At 43.8% G+C, this 21,260-nt stretch overlaps 1 protein-coding gene across 4 annotated transcripts in view; it reads right to left on the minus strand.

Annotated features, from left to right (window-relative positions):
- ARHGAP24 (Rho GTPase activating protein 24) overlaps positions 1–21,260 on the minus strand; it is a 224,414-nt gene that overhangs the window by 71,402 nt on the left and 131,752 nt on the right. Inside the window, exon 1 of one of the 4 annotated variants that reach the window (XM_064450384.1) lies at positions 13,451–13,565. The exons of 2 other annotated variants lie outside the window; for them this stretch is intronic. The gene's annotated coding sequence lies outside the window, so the exon portion shown is untranslated. Of the gene's footprint in view, positions 1–12,586; positions 12,874–13,450; positions 13,566–21,260 lie in introns of those variants that run through there. One more of the 4 variants, XM_064450387.1, reaches the window with a different exon arrangement.

The raw sequence follows: 21,260 nt of genomic DNA on the forward strand, positions 1-21,260 counted from the left end.
ACACATTCTTGATTTGTTCTAATTTTGATCTTATTTTGAGAAGTCCAGAGGTTTTTGCCTTAGTCTCGTGATTCATTTTTGATGGCAAGAAAAAAAACTACACCCACAAAAAATAATCCTGCCTTCTTGTCGTAGGACTTAACTGAAATTGTTCCCTCCAGGAAAGAAAAATAATCTGTATTTCCACTATCTAAAAACTGTGAAACTCCTAAACAAGACTTCATAGAATCATAGAATTGTTAAGGTTGGAAAAGACCCTTAAGATCATCGAGTCCAACCACTAACCTATCACTGCCAAGTGCACCACTAAACCATATCCTCAAGCACCATGTCTATCCTTCTTTTAAATACCTCCAGGGATGGAGACTCAACCACCTCCCTGGGCAGCCTGTTCCAATGCTTGACAACCCTTCTGTCAGGAGCGCTGGGAATTATTCTTAGCACATGCTGACATATACGCAGGCTTTTCCAGTACAGACACAATGGAAATCTCTCATCAGGAAGCACTGCTCTGCACTCCAGCTAGAGGTGCGTTATAGCCACAGCTTCTACGTGCTCATTCTAAGGAACTGACATAAGTAGAAATTTCCACATTGCAGAAAGTTTCAGCAGATGTAGGCTTTTGCAAACAGATCCCAGAATATGCTGCATTTATGTAAATGTCTTCATATGATTACAGATCGCAGTGTTGGCAAACACATTCAACCAGAAATGCAACAAACTTCATTTGATGATATTTACACTGGGACAACTTGTAGTTTTGAGTATAATATTTTGAAAAAAGGACTTGTCCACTTCACCACAAACACAACGTCCCTCTATCCGCTGTTGCTCCCTTTACTTCCTCAGTACAAAACCACACGGAGTACCACCTCTCTGCTCGTTACTGCTGCTGCTCCTTTCAACTCCCAACCTCTTTTCCAGTTTTTCAGGATAGCGAGATACTCTGGCTTGTCCCGGCACAGCTCCACCTTCAGCTGATAACAGGCCAGATCTGTGGAGCTCTCCACCACTGGTCCAATGTGTGTTTTATTCCCACTTGGGCAGCTCGTCTGCTGCCTAAACAGTGCTGGACAAAGATTACGCTGCCACAGCGGTTTCTACATGGAAGAGCCATTTCTTGTCAATGCCTGTCGTGCCTGTAGCAGTGTGAAGCTGCTCTGTGCAACCCTGTGACCTTGGAGTCAGCAGGGGGAGCGAGAAGGGGCTGCCTTCAAGTCAACTGCCTGATAACCACCAGAGAACAAGCCTTCCTTTGCAGCTGCTCTTTAAGGCTTTTTAGACACCCACCTTACAAAATGCAGTTTTGATTTGTCAGATGTGAAAGTGGCTGCAAAGGGGGGTAGTGAGGAGGAAGACAGTGGGCTACTTAAATCCAGTGTTATACCGGTCCAGATATACTCACTTATTTCTTTTGAAATATGAGTACACAACAGCCTTGTTCTCTGAATATTAAGTGCAAAAATGAATCTAAGGGGATTCTTCCAGTTTAGTCATGCAGTTCAGATTAAAGCATGGTTTCAGCTGCACTAGGAGAGTATTTTGGGTGCTCTGAACGTATACAATGCACTCAAAATTAGCCAAAATACTGATCCAATACATCAATGAGCTGGAGATGCTGAAGTAGATAAAATAGCTACAAAACCCAAAGCAGCATGTAACAAAAGGGATGGACAGCACGGCAGTGATTTTGCAATGATGACAAGTGACATTAATCCTACAGATTATAGAAAAAGAACATGCCTGTCATCTGGTTTTGCGATGCTTGGATCTCAGTACTGAAAATGCTCAGGTACCTACCACCAACAGGGTGTTATTCAATACATTTTCTAGAATAAAGCTACATTTTTATCCTCAAACCTGTCAGTTCTCCCCACATTGGAAGATAACAGAGCACCAAAGAAAATTTTAAGCAGTGACATCACAGCATTTCCTCTTCCAGATCTGATAATTAATCAGCTATGCATCTGCACTTGAGCCAGCAGTGTGCCCAGGCAGCCAAGAAGGCCAACAGCATCCTGGCCTGTATCAGCAATAGTGTGGCCAGCAGGAGCAGGGAAGTGATTGTGTCCCTGTACTTCGCACTGATGAGGCCACACCTTGAACATTGTGTTCGGTTTTGGGCCCCTCAGTACAAGAAGGACATTGAGGTGCTGGAGCGTGTCCAGAGAAGGGCAACAAAGCTGATGGAAGGTCTGGAGAGCAAATCTTACAAGGAGAGGTTGAAGGAACTGGGGTTGTTTAGTGTGGAGAAGAGAAGGCTGAGGGGACTCTCCACAACTACCTGAAAGGAGGTTGTAGCGAGGTGGGTGTTGGTGTCTTCTCCCAAGTAACAAGTGATAGGACAAGAGGAAATGGCTTCAAGCTGCGCCAGGGGAGGTTTAGATTGGATATTAGGAAAAATGTCTTTACTGAAAGAGTGGTCAGGCTGCCCAGAGAGGTGGCGGAGTCACCATCCCTGGAGGTGTTCAAAAAACTTGTAGATGTGGCACTCCATGGCATGGTTTAGGAGGTGTGGGGGTGTCGGGTTGATGGTTGGATTTGGTCTTTTCCAACCTTAATGATTTTATGATCTTGCCTGCTTATGGCCAAGACACACTTCCTGAGCCAGATTGTGGCTTCTAAGTGACTTTAGTCATGTTAGTTAGCGAAAAACACAGGAGGGAAAGATTCTCTTCCCTATGTAGATGCTCCATCACTGGGAATCCTACTATGAACTCCGAAGGCTGTCAAAAGTAAAGGTCAAGTACACTCTGTCCTCCCGACCCTTTTCCCACCTGTTTAAGGGAACAGACTTACCCTAGTTTATAAGATGCAGGAGAAACATTGGTTCCATCTGCAACACAGCAGACGCAACATAGGCCAACAACAGGAAAAAGGGATTAGAAGCAGAAGGGGGTTTGGGGCTTCCTCCCCACCCTCCAAAGAAAGCAAGCTCTTCCAAGCTGCGGAAGTTCTAACATTGAAGTCCCCTGCCAGTATTAGCAACTTCCTGCTGTCACAATTAAGGAAATTTCAAACCTTCTGATATTTTCAAAATGGTCAGTACCTGGAATTGGCTGAAAAACACCCAGGCATGTAGCTTGCTAACAACAAATTATTTCCTGTAGGCTTAACATCCAGTGAAGACATTGCCAAGTGTGAGGTCCCAGCTCACAATGCCTTGCTGCATTTCCTCATTGCAGTAGGGCCTCCTTTTGGGCTTGTTTTGACCTGGAGGGTGGGCAATGGCAGGGCAGGCAGCTGACACCGCTGCATGCAGCTACCTGCGGCACAATGAGAAGTACCACGCTGCCATGCCTGGCTGCTGTGAGGCAGCTGTGTTCTCTGAGAGCATCATGTCAGCAGACAGAGTTTTTGTAATGGGCACCAACTGTAAATGCAGATTCATTAATACAGGACTGCTGCCTGGTACCTGTATGAGGTGCTAACAAGTTTTAAACACTGAACTGCAGCTGTGGACTTACCTAGAACTACTGACTAGCCAACCCTCACACACCAATGTGTCCCTAAAACATGTTGCAAACCGATCTTTTAGACTTAAAAATCATCAGACTATGTATGCACAATCTTCCAGCAGATAAAAAGTCGCTTCAGCTGTATCAGTTTAAGATTCGTTTAACCAACTATATCACTCTCATATTCCAAATTTAACAGCAAGAACCACAAGAGATAAGGCAAAGCACCCTTAATGCAAAATCACAACTCCAAGTTGTTATACAGAACAATACCTACCAAACCTATGTCCTGGGTTGGTGCCTGTGAATTGAGAGGCTGAAAGCTTCACCTTGCAGTACACACTCCCTGCTCAAGCTTCTCTTCAGTTCAGATGGCTGACACGGTTGGTCTGTTTGCTAACGAAGTGGTTCCCAGTGTTTACATACTAGATTGTGGGTCTGTCCCTTTTTGTTTTGATGCTATTTTTGTCTGTCTTTAAATTAGTATTATCACCACCTGTTCTTGTATTAGTTTATATTGTCTTAAGACACCCAATGATGTATCACAGTTCTTCCCTATCAGCCAATTCTGTATCAACTCACCAACTAAATTTGAAGGCAAGAATTCAAAGCAATTTTAAAATGATAACTGCTGTTTCAAAACTGGACAACTATCCTGTGGAAGTGGAATCCAAGGCCACAACAATCTGTTGCTGTAATGTCTCCAGCCTTCCTTGCTTTAATGAGGCTTTCTTGGGGGGGAGCAGCTCTGCTGTCATGAGAGGGACATGCTTTTATTACCGAATAGCTGAAAAGCTGAAATAAAAAAATCAGTTGTGTCTAAGCCTTCCTTCTAGTGTCCCTGTAGAAAAAAGGGGGTTATTTTCTAGGAAGAATAAGAGAGGAAGATAATACGTGAAATGCAAATGTCAAAGCAATAATAATAATATGGAGTGAACTCTTCACCGATTCTCATTTCGCTTAAAGCAGCTTGTCAAATTTTGTTGTTGCATGATTGCATTTACTATTTTATCTACTTGTGTGCTGGGTAAAAGAAAATGGTACAACCACTGCCAAGGACTTCAGTAAATAAAGGCTTTGCTTTCCTTGCCATAGCTGCTCTCTGCTTCTTCGCAACCAGCCAGCTTTGTACAAAGCCAGTGCTTCAGCTCCCAGTGAAGTGTTTCAGAGCACCAGCAGTAAAGACTGTCTTCCCACAGCACTTCTCCTGCACTGCGAGTCTTAGACCAGCACTTTTTTCCTTTCTTCTCAACAGCAGAACTGCTTGTGTTGTCCCCTCTTGCCCTTGAATCAGGAGACCACATCCTGCATTCAGGGCATTCAAATGCAGAATAAAGCCTGGAAGTCCTTCCAACATTGTCATTAGAGTCATTATACCTTAAGCAAAAGTAAACAACCTGGTACCTAAGGGTAAAAAAGAACATCCACGTGGGATGGAAAGTAGTTGAAGTGACAGACACAACTAACTGGTTTTCACAGCTGTGGAAGGACAACAATGATGCCCTGTTATGCCTCCTTCCTTGGTGGTACTTAAAACTGGGTATCACATATTATTATCAATAAATATGGTGCCTTCTGCTCATGCTCTACCAGTGCCATTTTTCTGATAAAGTAGCCAGCAACAAAACAGTTGAAATCTATTTCCCTTTTGCTCAGGACAGAGTCAACAACATCCTGTGATCAAAATGTGAATAAGGGTCATCTTAACACCGTATGTTGCTTCTTCACAAAACCTCCCGTTAATAGGCTTTGCACCAGCAGCCTCGAAGAAGGATCTGTCCCCTCCCTGCATGGTAGCACACCACGCAGCAGCTACGTTGTGCCATGAGCACGGTCTGCTCTGTCTGGTCCCTGCTTTTCAGCAGGCACAAACAGCAACAACCTGACAAGTACATTAAAACTTAAGCTATCCTAAGACAGACAGACAGAAACTTTGCGTACAGACCCCGCAAGGTATTCTCTTTGCTTTAGGTTCCTAAAAATAGCTCTTTAGAGGGGAATGAGGCTTTCAGGGTTTGCTTGTTTGGTTTTTTTTTTTAATCAGGTTTTGAAAAGACTCCCTCATCCATAGGCTTTTGTTGCTTTCAACAACTTACAGGTCAAAAAGCAGAAGATGTAGTGACAAAGGAAACCTAACCTACATCTTGCCTCACTACACTAGGTTACATCTTTCCTGTCCGTGTTTATGTAATAAAGACAAATGGCACACATCAAAGGGGGTCAGGAATCACGGCCTCTGCTTCTACCTCCTTGGTAGCGTTTTGCCCAGCATTGTTGAATTCCTTTAAAATTTCTCTGCCATATTTTACTCTTTCTGCAAGAAGAAATTAAGAATATTTACTGACCTCACAGGGGAGACATACCACTTCAGTTAATTAAAGCTTGTGAAGACTTTAAGATCACCCTGTGAAGGGCTTTATAGGAATGCAAAGTGTGTCATAAACCCAGAAAATGACCCAACAGAGACACAAAGGTCATATCTGGAGTGAAGTGGGTCAAATAAAGACCCTGTTTAGATTTAAAGGAAAAAGTTGCAATTTAAATTACTACAATGTGCTTTTCCACTGTACCTTAACTGAGTTTTTACAACACAGGAATCAGAGAGGTAATAATTTCACATGCTACTTGGTGAACTGGAAGGAATGTATTTAAAGGCAATTTGCAATCAGAGATACCTAGCAGAAACTACTAACTATAAATATCGGTGTATTATCTGCTTTAAGCTGTAAAAAACCAGTGAGGGTCCTCACAAGCACAAGCAAAAATGTCTCTCACTACTACTTAAAGTAAAAGCCTCTAAGTTTTGGCATTAAAAAAAGAAATTGGCTCCTTTCAATACTTCAGAACCTGAAAGCCACCAGTGACCGGGTTCTTACAGGGTTGAAGGACAGGATCTCCAGAGCTGCAAGGGGAGCAAACAACATGCAGACAGGGACAGGAGTAGGTGTGTGCAAGGCCAGGGAAAGGCTGCTGCTTCTACTGCAGCAATCTGCAAGGTTAGTGGTAGATTTTGCCCCCGGGGCATTTCACATGTACTGCTGTAAAGCAAGATAGCACGCACCAGCTCAAAAACTTGCCAGCTGCTGGCCTGACCAGCCAACATCACAACTCAAGTCACAGATTAGAGCAAATACTTTACAGTCTTTGATTACAGTCCTTGTAGTAACTACATAGCAGCGACTGCACCATTTCATGAGAACTCACTGCTGCCTTGGGATCCTTTTGCTAAGCGGGAGGATGCAAAAGCAGTTGGGATCACAACTTGGCCAGAGAGGGAGGGCTGGCAGGTGAGGGCAACCCTCCCAGAGGAGCTTGGGTACCTTATGCTTCGATCAGTAAACAACAACCACAGTGAGCACCTGAACTTGTGCTGGAAAGCTGGCCCAGCAAACGTTTCTAACAGTTGATTTGGGTGCCCTTAAAACTACCAAAAGTAGGCTGGGAGAGGACACAGCTGGGAAAGCTTTCCCAGCTAACTGACTACTACCAAAAGTTTGTGTAATTTGTCATCTTCTCTGCCCCAAATCCCCCCCAGCATTGTTTCTTTTCCCTAACAGTCCTCCCTATACCACGTGTGAACCTCAGGGTGTTATGTCAGGTTTCGTAAGGTTGGAAGGAGCACTGGAGTAGGGACAAAGCACTTAAGTGGCTGCTCTTCCCATTTTGTCTGGTGAACAACATGCTATTCAGGGTGTCCAAAGCCCTTCACAAAGCAGATCTCAGCAGTGGCCTCACAATCTTTTAGGACCAGACAGTGACTGCTTAAGGTAAGAACTTCTATGATGAAGAATCTTAGTGTCTTCTTTCCATAGCTCCACCTGACAGCTTCCTCTGCTTTGGGGCAGCAGCCTCCCCCTCTCCTCCCCCAACCACAAGCCACAGGCTCTGCCATGTATCAGGGTACCCTGGGGGAAAGGCAAAGTGAGCTGTGTTTTTCCCAGTCTATCATCACACCTTTTGGAGATGCAGAAAAAAGGCAAACATAAGGCCACGTTCAGTTGTTCCCCTCAGGATGTCAGTACTTAAATGTCCTAGGCTGAGGTTCAAGATTCATTCCTGCCAGCAATGGTCACTGGGCAATACATGTGTGATGTGGTGTACAACCTAATTTCTGTAGAAAGAGCGTGTGCAGTACAGCTTATGCAGGCTGCAGAAAGGCAGATGATACTGTGATTCAGCAGCGAGGTTGCTGGCACTAACTCATCACCACGTTGTTTCTGAAAAAACTGAGTTTGCTTAAATCTGGCTGATTGACCTTGTATCGCTTTAGCACCTCCTTCTAATGACTGCAAAACTTCCAACCACAGCATTTCTGATTCACTTGTATGTGTCCAAAAACCCGATTTACAGGCTTTTGCCAGTAGCAACCAGGATGAAAAAGCTATTTGTGGATCTGAGAAATAAAAGATGTTGTAGAAGAGGGAAATGTAACAACCAAGGCATAATCCAGTTCCACAAGAATGAAGTCTACTTTCAAACCTCCACAAATTAAGTTTAAATGAAAAAATTATTTCCTGAAGACACATTTCTCAAACAGCCATAGCTCTTCTGATTCAGAGTGCCTAAATAAATATATTGCACACACTACTTTTAATAGGGATAGATTTTTCCATTTTATGTTTGACCATTTATTGCAGGCTCTGACTACATTTTATACCTTCATCCCATCATTTCATTAGTTTTCATGTTAGGAGCGTGTAGTAACAGTGATCTCCAAAGCCACTAACCCTCATTTTCTTCTATACTGAAACAAAGACCTCAGTGGCAGGCCATGGGAGGACAAGAACAAATGGTGCCAAAACACACTATCTCTTTCCTCTGGTAATGCAACACCATGAGTCAGTTCCCAGTGGCAGATGTTCAAAATCCATGGACAAGCATGGTGTGTTTTTACTGTCAGAGAAAACATTTTGGGGTTTTGAGCGCTTAATATTGGAAACTTAGTACTTTCTCATTAGAAATCCAGCTTGTTTGCAAAGGAGATATCCCATGGGGAGAATAAAGTGAACCAAGTGAAGACTGAATAGAATGTAAACAAGGAAGCTGAAACAACTGCTGGATGTTGTTACCTCTTCCACGCATTTTCAGGAAACGCTCTTAAGAACATAGATAGATGAGTATTATCCTGTGTGGGAATGGTTCAAAGCTGCACCAGGGGAGGTTTAAACTGGACATTAGGGAGCATTTCTTTACCAAGAGGGTGGACAAACATTGGAAAACAGGCTTCCTAGAGAGGTGGTCGATGCTCCATCCCTGTCAGTGTTTAAAAGGCGTTTGGACAATGCCTTTAATAATATCCTTTAACTTTTGGTCAGCCCTGAAGTGGTCAGACAGTTGGACTGGATGATCATTGTAGGCCCCTTCGAACTGAAATATTCTAAAATATTCTATCCTATCCCTAGGCATGTGATACTTGCTTCTAAGAAACAGTCTTTGCTACTTCTAGCTGCCTCACTTTTCTATATTGCTAAAGGTAAAATGTCAGTGTAGGTATTTATTGACATCTTTCCCATCCACACAAGCTGGGCTTTTTATTTTTGCGGGCAAGTGAGGCCACGTTTTTATCGTGCTGCCAGACAGATGGACTGAAGAGTGCACTGGTCAAATCAGCTACATGCAAAGATGGTATCATCCAAGAAGAGCACCAGGAAACAGATAACAAGAACATGAATATCTCCAGCTTTGGCTTGGTACCTTTACAAGCTACCAATAACATTGATCTGCAGACATCCAACCTGCATATTCTCAGAACTGCCACACCAACTCCTTAAGCTATCTCTGCCAGTCAGACACCTCCCCTAGTGACTGCACTGTGTGGGTGACCCATGGGCCTGTTAGGATGTTACCTGCAGAGACAAGCCTGGTCCTGGCCAAGCAGAGAGCTGTCACCACAGAGGACAGCTTTGGACTAGCAAACCTGCACCCCACTGGCGAGTGCTGCAGCAGCTGGTGCTCTGCGCCGTCCCTCAGGGGATGTGTGCAGCTCCTGCCCTCAAGTCAGGAGCCCTCCTCTTCTTCCTGAGATTAAGATGCCTATGACGCATGGCCTGGAGACCCACAGTTCAGTCCCCAGCAATCTGGCATCCAACCAGCAGACAGGAAAATCTCTGGGAGCCTGAAAACTACATTACTTTTTCATTGAAAGTAAAATTCATGGCCAGGTTTACAAGAGTGCCACTCCCATAGCTGGGGTCAGGTTTTCACAAGAAGTTAAGAATCTGCCTGCATACCTAGAAAAGGGGAAGGTTCTCAGAAGCATCATAGACAGAACAGCTCTTGTCACAACCTGAATGACCCCGATATGATCCTGGTCATTTTGAAAGTCTGCCACTTACTTTCATTGTTAAATCAAAAATGTGTTTTTCACAAGGGCAGGTTATAACTGCTCCTCTGCCAGCAGGAATGAATGCTGAGATCTTGCAACTTTTAACATGGACTGCATTAAAGCACTCCATAACTATGTCTTGGAAGAAGAGGGAGCTGCTGTCTCTGGATAATGTTCAGGTTAAGTACTTCAGTAATCTGCTACCATCTGACATTCACAGACAGAAAAGTCAGTGACTTCATTTAATGATTTAAGAATTAAAATGAGTTTGGTTTTGTGTCAGACTTGGCTTAAGAAGGATGAGCTGGATTCATTAGAAAATGAAGTTTAATTAATAAGCTACTTCCTGTTAAAATTAGCTAACGACGTTCAGGGGGAAAAGAAAAACGCAAAAAAACCAGAAAGCACTTTTAAACTCGACTATGTAACTGTGATTTACAGCTCTGCATTTACATGACATGAAAAGATATGAACTTGACAACTGCTCATCTTCACTAATAGCTCAGAAAACAATATTTCTTTGAATTGACATTTAAATGACAAAATCAGTCTGGACGTCACAGTTTGCGAAAGAGCTGCATCGCTTAGATTTATAGCAAGAGATACCAGGTGCAGAGCTTATGTGCAATCCGTCACTTTTTCATCCCAACTAGAACAATAAAGCCAGAAGGATAGTGCCTCTCCTTGAACCAAGATTTCTGCTTTTCTCTGAGCCTGCACAGATGTTAAAGTACAAGTGTAACCCCATTTTGGAAAGAGAGGGCAAGAGGCAGCAGCAGGCCATCTGCAGAGCAGGGGAGACCTGCAATATCCATAAGCAGCTCCAGGACAGGGGTGCTACAACACACCCTGTGGTACCACCTCCGGCTGTGCTCAGGGCCTGACAGGTGACGAGCAGCACAGCATCTCACCCACTGACCTAATTAAAAGGCTTAAGGGTCTGGGGGAAGAGAAAGAGGGAATTTTATATCCAAATACTGTGTAAGCACATGCTCGCTTCATAACAGTTCTCAAGAGCATTACAACTACCTTCCTTTACCTCTCATTGCGCAACCAGCACTACCAAAAAACAACTCTGCTGCTATTTTGGGCTGTCTTCAGGCAGGGTTGTTGACAGTTACTGTAGGTAGTTGAGAATAATTGTTGTATCTCTGAGGTAGTGGAGTTCGTCTTTCGCTTTGAGGGCCATACGTCTTTCCAAGACAGAGGTACAAGAATATCAAGATTAGACAATGCAGTTAGTCACACAGACTGTCTCCTGTGCCAGGCTGATTCTAGCACATAATAGTCATGAACTGTATCCTAAAACGTATCAGGACTGTACTGTGCACAAGTATCCTCTGCGCAAATGCAAATATGGTACCAAGACGTACGGGTGAATATTTCCAGAAGTGGTTTGTTTGGTACCTGCCCATGAAACACTCAGGATAATGGGAGGAGGAAGATGGGAAGATACAGTGCTGATTAAGAAACATCCAGTCAACCTTTGCAGCAGTCTGGTAAAGTTTGTGCATTTGGTCACCATAAGCAGACATACAACTTTAATTTACACTGACAAGTACAGTGCCTCCCAGAGAAGTGCTATTTGCCATATCTCTAAAACATTTGTCACTGAAGTTTTAATGACATCTCAACCACTTCTACTTTTTCCAGAGAAAGCCCAAGAAATACATCGGAATTATTCAGAAAGTATAACAATCTCTAGACCACACAGACTCAGTTTACTTAACTCAGGTCATGGAGTAACTGACTCTTCATTCCACTTGCCTTCATTTTAGTAATCAGTGTTGAGACTGGCAACTCAGCAATCAGTGTTGAAGACTATTTCTGGAGGTGAAAAAACTGGATTGGCCAGAATCAATGAGAACAAAATGGGTATTTATATTTTAATATTTGCATTTTTTTAAACAAGCCAAGAAACATTGATTATCTAATCTCACATGAACACAACTGATTATTAGGTAATAATCTGAACTCAGTTCATACAAGCATAAGCCAACACACACTATAGCTACTCTGCTTGCGCCATCTGTACTGTTTACACACAAATGCACACATCTAGCGGGAATACACTGTAAACTCAGTTATGAAACTGCCACTTCACCTGTCTTTTCAAATGCACCTAAAGTGTGGCTGAGGCAGAGAACATGACCACAGCAGAGCGGAGAGCAGTGCAAGAACAGTGCATTTCAGTAATACCCATTTACAGTACACAGAGGAGGCTGCAGCAGCAGCTAGGTAGGATCTCTGAACACAGAGTTCATGGGAATTCAACAGTTCCTCTTCCTTGCATTCACTACCACATAACTCAAAAGAGGCAGCACATCATGCTATTTTAAGATAATGGTATCATTAAGGGTAAAATACCGAGTATTTATTTTAAAACACAGCAATGCAGCTAAACTGCATCAAGGCTCACCCTGAAGTCTGGGTCCGACTCTGAAGCAAGGAACTTGCAAACATTGCACAACAGAGTTAAAACAAAAGGGTGAAATACAAGAGAGCAAAGAACTGGCTGGCTACCCAAGGTATATTACATATGCAAAAGTTTCCTTGCCTAAGTCCAGCTGCTGCTCCAGCACCCTGTGAAAGCTGGGAGCTCCTGTGTGACCAGCAGGCTAAAATCCTCTCTCTTAAAACAAAGCACACTTTAAAAAGCGTCAACTCTTGTGAACCGATGAGGAGGCAGCTAGGATGCTGCCGAAATCCGACAGCTCATCTCCCTGGCAGTATCACAACGGGCTGTGACACAACACATACTTGTGTCCATCTAGGAGATAAATCTGAAGCTCCGAGCTCTCACCTGGCACGAGCACCCGCTGGCAGCAGAGTCAGCGCTGGCGCGGGCGCCTCCAGCACGGTGGCCAGTGCCGCCTGCACTGCTACGAGCTGTGGCCAGCCCTGCCCACGCTCCTGCTCAGCTCCCGCTATCTGCTTGCTGGCGGCAGTCTCTCCTGTGACTCCATCGCCCAGGAATGGCAACCACCTCGCCGCCTGGGGCGCGGTGCTGCTGGGGGGCCCGCGAGCGTGAGGACGAGACACGGCAGGAGCAGACCGTAAACCTCCCGGGGACCAGCTTGCTTCGCGTGGGACGGACCTGCAGGAAGCACCGTGGGGACAAACGGAGGTCAAGAGAGCTGCCAGAGGGAGACCACAACACTGGGGCACAGCTGACTGGTGCCACGCACCGCGTGTACGTACACACGCACACTCAGACAAACGCACGTAGAGTTTGCCAGCAAACCCTCCACCCCCCAGTCGGGTCTGATCAAATCCTCCTCAGCCGGCTGGCCGGTCAAAGGCAGGCTATTTTCTTTTAAAAGTTAATACAGTTCGCAGAGAAGAATGGACTGTAGTACTTGTTACAGGCTACTCACCCAGGCACTGAAATGGCTGTATTTCTTTAAAAGCAGAATGCCTTCGCTTTGGGAAACTTATTTCTGCTTTGCTATTGTCATTTGCTAACTTGCCCAAGATCCTGTAAAATCCCAGAAAAGGCTATGAAACGAAAAGAGACGATTTAAAAGCTGACAGTCAGGACAGGAATTTATGGAATCTTTAAGGGCAGGAGCAGATAGAGCCAGCCAGCTAACACTTTCATGCCCTGTCTCTGACCAGCAGATTAATTTTGTGGGCAGACCAAGGGTTACAAGATGATTTAAAATACCTGCTCGCGATACGTGCTTCTCCACATCAGCTGGGAATCCTTGGTGTAGCTAGCATACTGCCATGTGTTGTCTTCCTGCCTTTTCCACCAGACCCCTTGCAATCACAATGTCGCAGTTCCCCAGGCCTTACAATCAAGTGGTTTGTTGTAAGAGAACTAAAAATAGTCCTGAATTTTTTGCTGAAGCACTTGCTTGAGTGAACATAGTGCCAGGCAGCCCATGTGTTAGTGAGCTGCTGTTAGTGAGTGTACAGACCTTTAATATTAAATATAGCCCAGATCCTCCTGGAAATATGGCCCTTGACTTTTTTCAGAAGATGTTTTTTCTTTTTTTTTTTTCCTGAAAGACAGCACAAAATAAATCCTGTTTCTGACTGCTAAAAGACAAAATTAATCGAGTTGTTTTCAGTATATCCCCAGGGAAAGAGTGAGTCATGTAAGCTGTTTTTATGATAAAGGATCCCTGGAGGAAGTATATCTCCTTAGTAGTCTCCGAGCTGTTCAGAGATCCATACGCCCCCTGAAAAGCAAAGTTTCACACTGTTGGGTTTTTTGGGTTTGTGTTGTTTGTTTGTTTTTAATAGTGTGAACACCTGCTTCCACTGCAGAGCTAGTGCTAGCATGGGAAACAGAGCAGAATTTCATGCTGACCAACACCTCAAGAGAATGATTAACAGAAGCATCTGTCCTGCAGGACTGTTAATAAGGTCCACGGAAAAGAGTACAAAGTGGCCCATAAGGATGCTGCATATGAAAGTTTATGGCATAGGTTGACAAGTCCAGGAAAAAAAAAAATCTCAGTGGGAATGATTTTTGCAAAGCTTTTTATTACTGTGGCCTGAAAACAATCACTGAAGACAGGTTGCAAAAAATGTCATTCAAGACAGACACCAGTGCTGCTGCCAATGTTCAAGCTGGGATCCCAGAAGCAGTCAGATGCAAAACTTCCAGTCAGCACACAACTCACATGTTCACACTGTGGCACACTGTGGCACACAGTTGATAAGCCAAGAAACGAGAAGGTGCAGGTGATGGCTTGCAACAACCACTTCTGGCATTTTAAAAGGCTGGTAAAGCCAAAGTCATTCTCCTGGTAGTTGCTTGAGCTGTGAAATGGGAACCAGGCTATGCCTGCCTAACAGCAAGCCAAGATGTCTGAACCCCAGAGAGTTAAATCTTACTGCTGCTGCTGGACATTACTCTGTAAAGCACCTAGAAAACCAGACTCTTATCACGTAATTTACACCAGTGAGAAGGTGGCTTCTATAACTTTACTCTGTGCTACACTGAGTCACTATATGACTATACTTAGTGAAAGTGAATTCGTAAGTCAGGGTAAATTTGCAAAAAAATTATTTTTTCACATCAACAAATAAACTGCCCCTAGCAGAGAAGCTTTCCAGAAGTAGCTCTCCAGGCTAGAGCCGTACTGTACGTGCATACATATTTAGATATGTACATACACACACCCACACATAGAGAAGGAGGAATCTATAGATGCGTATATTTTAAAGGAAGATTTTAGGATGGAAGTAAACACTAAAAAGTTGGAGAGTTGCTGGGAATATCAGAGGAGAGACACTGTTTCTTGTTCATTTAACTGATTTTCATAGGAAAAAGTTGAAACCAAAAAGACCAAGGTGGTTATGTGGCCTGTTTGGCTGTTAATGTAAAATTGCCTCCCACATTTTGGTTTCTCCTCATATGCCTTTGAATATTGCTTCAATTTCATTTGCTTTGCAGTAGAACTGCAATATTTTGCCCTTGTGAAAGAGCCAGCAAATTCTTCCTCCTCCTTTCTGTTGCTGACAAAACATGCTGCAAAGCAGCATATAACATCTACATAGCAGCAGAGGTAGCCACAAACATAACAGCATCTTCATTCCTGCTCCACTCCCCAGCTATTATTTAGAGAAAGACCATTAACAGAGCACAAAATTCTCACTACGTTAGCCTCACTTCACCATCTGTTACTTCCCATGAGTTGATCCTAATGAGAAACTACTTCAGAAAACATTTGAGGACCAGCTACACCCAGTGAAGTCACCAGAGGAGGGGAATATGCCCCTTCCAATACATCATACTTCAATGCTACACAGCAGCTCCTTCCCCTACTGAAATCAAAGGGAACACTGCCATTAATGCAAATGCAGCTCTGGGTCACAGCTTCTTGTAGTCATGTTGAGCAAGTATCCCACTCAATATTGTTTTTCTCAATAATTCACAATTCTCTACCCCATCAGAAGGGCAGTTAGAGAGCTACAAGCATTATCCATCCCCCGGGCTTTCTGCAGCTGCTTCTCCTGCAGTACATTTATCTATGGAGTGATCATAGAATACCAGGTTGGAAGGGACCTGAAGGATCATCTGGTTCAACCTTTCTTGGCAAAAGTACAGTCTAGACAAGATGGCCAAGCACCCTGTCCAGCTGAATCTTAAAAGTGTCCAATGTTTGGGAATCCACCACCTCCCTGCAGAAATCATTCCAGTGGCTGACTGTCCTCACTGTGAAAAATTTTCCTCTTGTGTCCAGCTGGAATGTCCCCAGGAGTAACTTGTACCCATCACGCCTCATCTTTTCCAAGTGACTCCTTGTAAAAAGCGAGTCTCCATCTTCTTTGTAGCCATTCTTTAAATATTGGAACATGATGATAAGGTCCTTCCTAAGCCTTTTTTGTCTCGAGGCTGAACAAACCCAGATATCTCAGCCTTTCCTCATATGGCAGGCTTCCCAGTCTTTTGATCATCTTGGTGGCCCTTCTCTGGACCCCTTCCAGCCTGTCCACATATTTTCTGTATAGCAGGGACCAAAACTGTACACAGGACTCCAGGTGTGGCCTGACAAGCGCTGAGTAGAGTAGGATAATGACTTCTTTCTCTCTGCTGGCGATGCTCTTTTTGATGCAACCCAGCATCCTGTTGGCTGGCTTTGCCACAGCAGCACACTGTTCGTTCATATTGAGCTTCCTGTCCACCAGGACCCCCAGGTCCCTTTGCATGGAGCTGCTCCCCAGCCAGGTAGATCCCAGCCTGTGCTGCACTCCTGGGTTATGTTTTCCCAGGTGCAAGACCTTACATTTGTCTTTGTCAGACTTCATACGGTTCTTGTTAGCCCACTCTTCCAGCCTATCCAGATCTTCCTGCACAGTGGCTGTCCCTTCCAAAGTGTCTGCTTCCCCACTCGGTTTGGTATCATTGACAAACTTCACCAGGGCACACTTAATCCCATCATCTAGATCACTTGTGATCTGGATGGGCCTGATATCAATCCCTGGGGGACGCCACCTGTGACAGGTTGCCAGTTTGAAAAGGAGCAATTTACCACCACCCTCTGGGTGCGGCCTGTCAGCCAGTTCCCCACCCACTGCATGGACCCCTCTTCTAGACTGTAATGCATCATTTTCTCTAGGAGGAGGTTGTGGTTTCCCACAAAATGAAAAGCCTTGGAGAAATCAAGGTAGACAATGTCCACCACTCGCCCCACATCAACCGAGCAGGTTACTTTGTCATAGAAGGTGATCAGGTTTGTCAAGCACAATTTCCCCTTGGTGAATCTGTGCTGACTTTTCCCAAACACATGCTTCATTTGACTTGTGATAGCCCCCCTGAGGACTTGTTCTGTAACTTTCCCAGGGACTAAAGTAAGACTGATAGTCCTATAATTTCCTGGATCCTCCTTTTAGCCCTTCTTTTAGATGGGGATGATGCTAGTCTTCTTCCAGTCTTCTGGGATATCCCCCAATCTCCATGACTTCTCAAAGATTATGGAGAGCAGCCTCACAATGATGTCAGCCAGCATTCTTAACACCCTCAAGTGGATATTTTCAGGGCCCATCAATTTGTAGGGGTCAAGTTCCTATAATAGTTCACATACCAACTCTTCCTTCACTGATGGTGGGTCTCTGTTTGCATCAGCTTAGATTTTTGTTCCCAAGGCCCAGGGCCCAACAGTGCTGGTAAAGACAGAGGTGAAGAAAGTGTCAAGAACTTCTGCCTTCTCAGCATTGTTGGTGACTAATTCACCTCTCCTGTTTAACAGTGATATAACTGGCTGCCAACAGGGAGCCACTACCCAAGGAGTCAGACGCTGGCTGACACTATGCAGGGAAAGAAGAGTGGAAATACAGGACCATGGTTGCCAAGATTTAGAGAAGTTCATTACTGACCTTGCAACAAGATTGCTACTGCCACTTCACTGCAGACAGCTGACCTACATCACAGCCAGTATATGGCATCTGTCACTGGAAATGCTGAGGTTAAACCTTTCTGTCTTCCTGAGAAAATTCCTTCTGAACATCCACCTAAATCCACCAGAGTATGGTCATCCCATATAGTGGTGGGACAGACTACAAGATTAATTTAGTTGGGAGCCAGCTCATAAGTCTAATGCATAGTTTGATCAAAAGCAAATGAGCAAGAACAAGAGTCACCTCCTGGGCCTAAGGATACCCTGGAAAACAGTTGTCATTTTTTACTGTTTGAGACAAAACCTCTGAAGCTTTGTGCTGTAGGATTATGCATTAGAAGTTGGGCTTAGCCTGCATCCTCTCTGTTACTGCACCTAAGTGAATCAGCTAGGCTTGGGAGAACAATGAAGAAGCCCAGGGAAAAGCTGTGCTGTGAGCCTGCAGAGCTCTCTGGCTACTTGCTCTGCCTAGGGCTCAAAGGTGAAGGCTCAGAATGTAAGCGATCACCACTTAGTCAGATCACTCCTCCCAGTACAAATTTAGAAGTTATTACTTCTATTTGCTATGATGCCTCAGTTTTCCCACCTGCAAAACTATCAAAAGCAGCAGAATGGGTATTACCATCACAAAATCATATTCGAGTCCTTAGGTAAGTGAACTCTGCAATTTGCAGTGGGTAGCTCAGCAATGCGGCTTTTGTTCCCCAAAGATTTTCTAATTGGGTGTGTGTGTTTACACCTCACGCACAGAGAACAGGGTAGATGTGGGAGCATGACTTATGGAAGACAACACCACCAAGAAACGAAGATTAATCACTGGTGAAAAGTGTAAAGTATGACAGAGAACATAATTACATATTCTGAAGGCAGGTCTAGTAACTCAAAAAAACCCCTCAACAAGCACATGACTAACGCTTAAAACCTATTCGTGTCCAAATCACAACCTTGAGTCTTCACACTGTGTAAAAGCAAAAGAGCGAGTTACACTTAGGCTACCTTAGCCTTCTTGGAGGGTAAGGCTTTTTAAAAATAGTTTCTAAAGCACAGGAGTTATGGCTCCTGATTAAGCACAACAATTCAAGAAGATAAGCACCGTTTCTTTGTGTGAGTGGTGAATTATATTCACCTAAGCAAGTTGGTAGCCTCAGAAGGTGCACTACATTGAAGATCAGGCTTTCAACTTCTGAATTCCCTCAATAAAATTACACTATAAATAGCATTCCATCTTTCCTGCAGTTCATGGAAAAGGCAAGAAGTATCTCTCTGTTCCCTTTGTTGCCTCACACTTCTCTCTGTAGCACCACCAGGGAATGCTTAGAGCAATCTTTTGTAAATAGCATGTGTTTCTGTGTCTGCCACAGCACTGGCCACACCACTGTGGGACTGCGTTCCTGGAGGTTTTGGGTGTTGGTTCACACCAGGGCCACCTGGGCAGGGAGCAGCTGTGCATGTAGGTGTGCAGGGAACAAGGGGAGGGACAGGGAGATGGGACACTTACCAACTTTGCTGCCTGCAAATGTCATGATCCTGACTGCGGCTCCCTGCATCCAGACTGTTTAACATGTTTTCGTCTCCTGCTGGCTTGCCAAGATGAGGGGGACTGTTTTGCTGGACATTTTGCTTTCTTCCCTAGTACCATCACCAGCAATAAATTACATTTCTTACCTGATGAAACAAACTATTAATAATTTCTACTTTATCTCTACGGTCCAGGGTCTGCTGCTTAAAGTATTTGTTTCGTGTTTCTAACATCCCAACAAAAAGACCCTTCGTTATTACTAGAGAGATGGTAACTGAGCACACTGAGATTACTTTTCATACTTCATGTGACTTCAGAAACCAATTATTTTTCATAGTGCATGCTTAAATGGCACTCAAGCCTCCTCCTCCCTTGAGTTTTAGTAGCTTAAGGCAGGAACATTTTCGGAGGTGCCAGCTGGGCCACACCCATGAGAAAAGGCAGCAACACCCAGAAATGTGAATTGTAAGGATCATACACTAATGTAAATCTAGTTGTCCAGCATATCTCTTGTATTTTATGACATATGTTTATAATATGATCACATATATATTAAAGAATGATGTATGAAGGAAGACAGCTAAGCAGTGTAGGTACTCACAGAATACTACAGAGTTTTTTAATATCTTTAAAATACCCATAAATCTCCAACTTCTTAGGGAATTTAATGTGAGGAGAACACTTTAGGTTCTTTGTTAAAAGCTCCTAGAAAACATAGGGATGTTCAGATTTGGGTCTCCCCTCCACATTGTCAGCAAGTTTCTCATTGTCAATAAAATAATCTCTATTGAACGTAAAGCTGTCAGTTTAGCCCTCAGAATTCCTAAAAGCAGCATTACGATGACAGACATTATTAGACATTCCTATGAGTAGCTGAACTGTTCTTTTGATTACTCTGCTGGATAAAACTATGCTATGCATATTCTACGGGTAGGTGAAAAGTCAGCCACATGCACAAACATAACTACAAACTAAAGGACATATCAAGAGGAAGACAAGATTACAATCACAGAAGATGAGTATCAGGCACAAGAATGATTTCCTATGAGATACAGATGCAGCATCTGGGTTTGCATATTCTAACACAGGAATAAATCTTCCTGAGTGCTTTCCTCCATTTCCTTCCAACTTCACTGTAGTCCAAATCCAATTCAGCTGATATGAATATGAATATAAATGAGCCTTTCTCTGCATGTTTGTGCATTTGGGGTTTGAGTTGGTTACATTCCCGCAGACCACAGGGATGCCCATGTAACTCTGAATATGACATGCTGATATCTTCTCATGGAAGCTTCTGTCAGCTGTACCATGTGAAGGGCTCTCAGCTGCACAACCATTTAACTCACCAAGTTACATTTTTGGCTGCTGTTCTGCCTTGCAGCTTAGAGAAACCCTCTCCAGGAGCTAGGTCACAAGAAGGAATTGCCAAATTATGCTACTTTTCTAAGAGCTTACTCCTAAGGGGCACAGGAAGCATGAGAAATGTTATAGCAGGTCTGGAAGAAAATATCAGAAAAAAATGATTCTGTTGTAATCCATAAGGACGACATCTTTTCTATCTTCCTCGTATATCTGTTTGTTACATTTGACATGTACAGGTTCATAAACACAAATTTATATACAAATTGCACTTCAGACATTAACTCATCTTCAGTTTTGGTGCTGGGAAAGTATGGTGTTTGTGTGTTGCATCTGTCGTCTTAACATAAGCAAACACCAGCTGTTATTTGCTTGTCTAAAAAAATGAGTAAACAAAAATTAATTAAATGGGGAATTCAGAAAGCTTAAATGTGGATTCAAAACTTATTACACAATCACATCAACTTTGAGTCAAGATGAAGATGAGAAGATGAGAGAAGATGGATACTCCAGTATATTCTCTGTAGTAGAAACCTGGCACTTTATTTACCCGTTCCATTATGTGTTGTCTGACATAACCAAGTATGGACTTCGGTATCTCATGTGCTTAAGAAGCATAAAGTCATATATATGCTGAGAGTGGCCATATGCTTGTTCCACCTGTGTGTCCCTCTGCATCATAGTGAAATTGTCGTGGTTTAGCCGGCAGCTCAGCCCCACACAGTCGCTCGCTCACTCCCCACCGG

This window comes from Phalacrocorax carbo, chromosome 4, assembly GCF_963921805.1.
Source record: "Phalacrocorax carbo chromosome 4, bPhaCar2.1, whole genome shotgun sequence".
Lineage (NCBI taxonomy): Eukaryota > Metazoa > Chordata > Aves > Suliformes > Phalacrocoracidae > Phalacrocorax > Phalacrocorax carbo.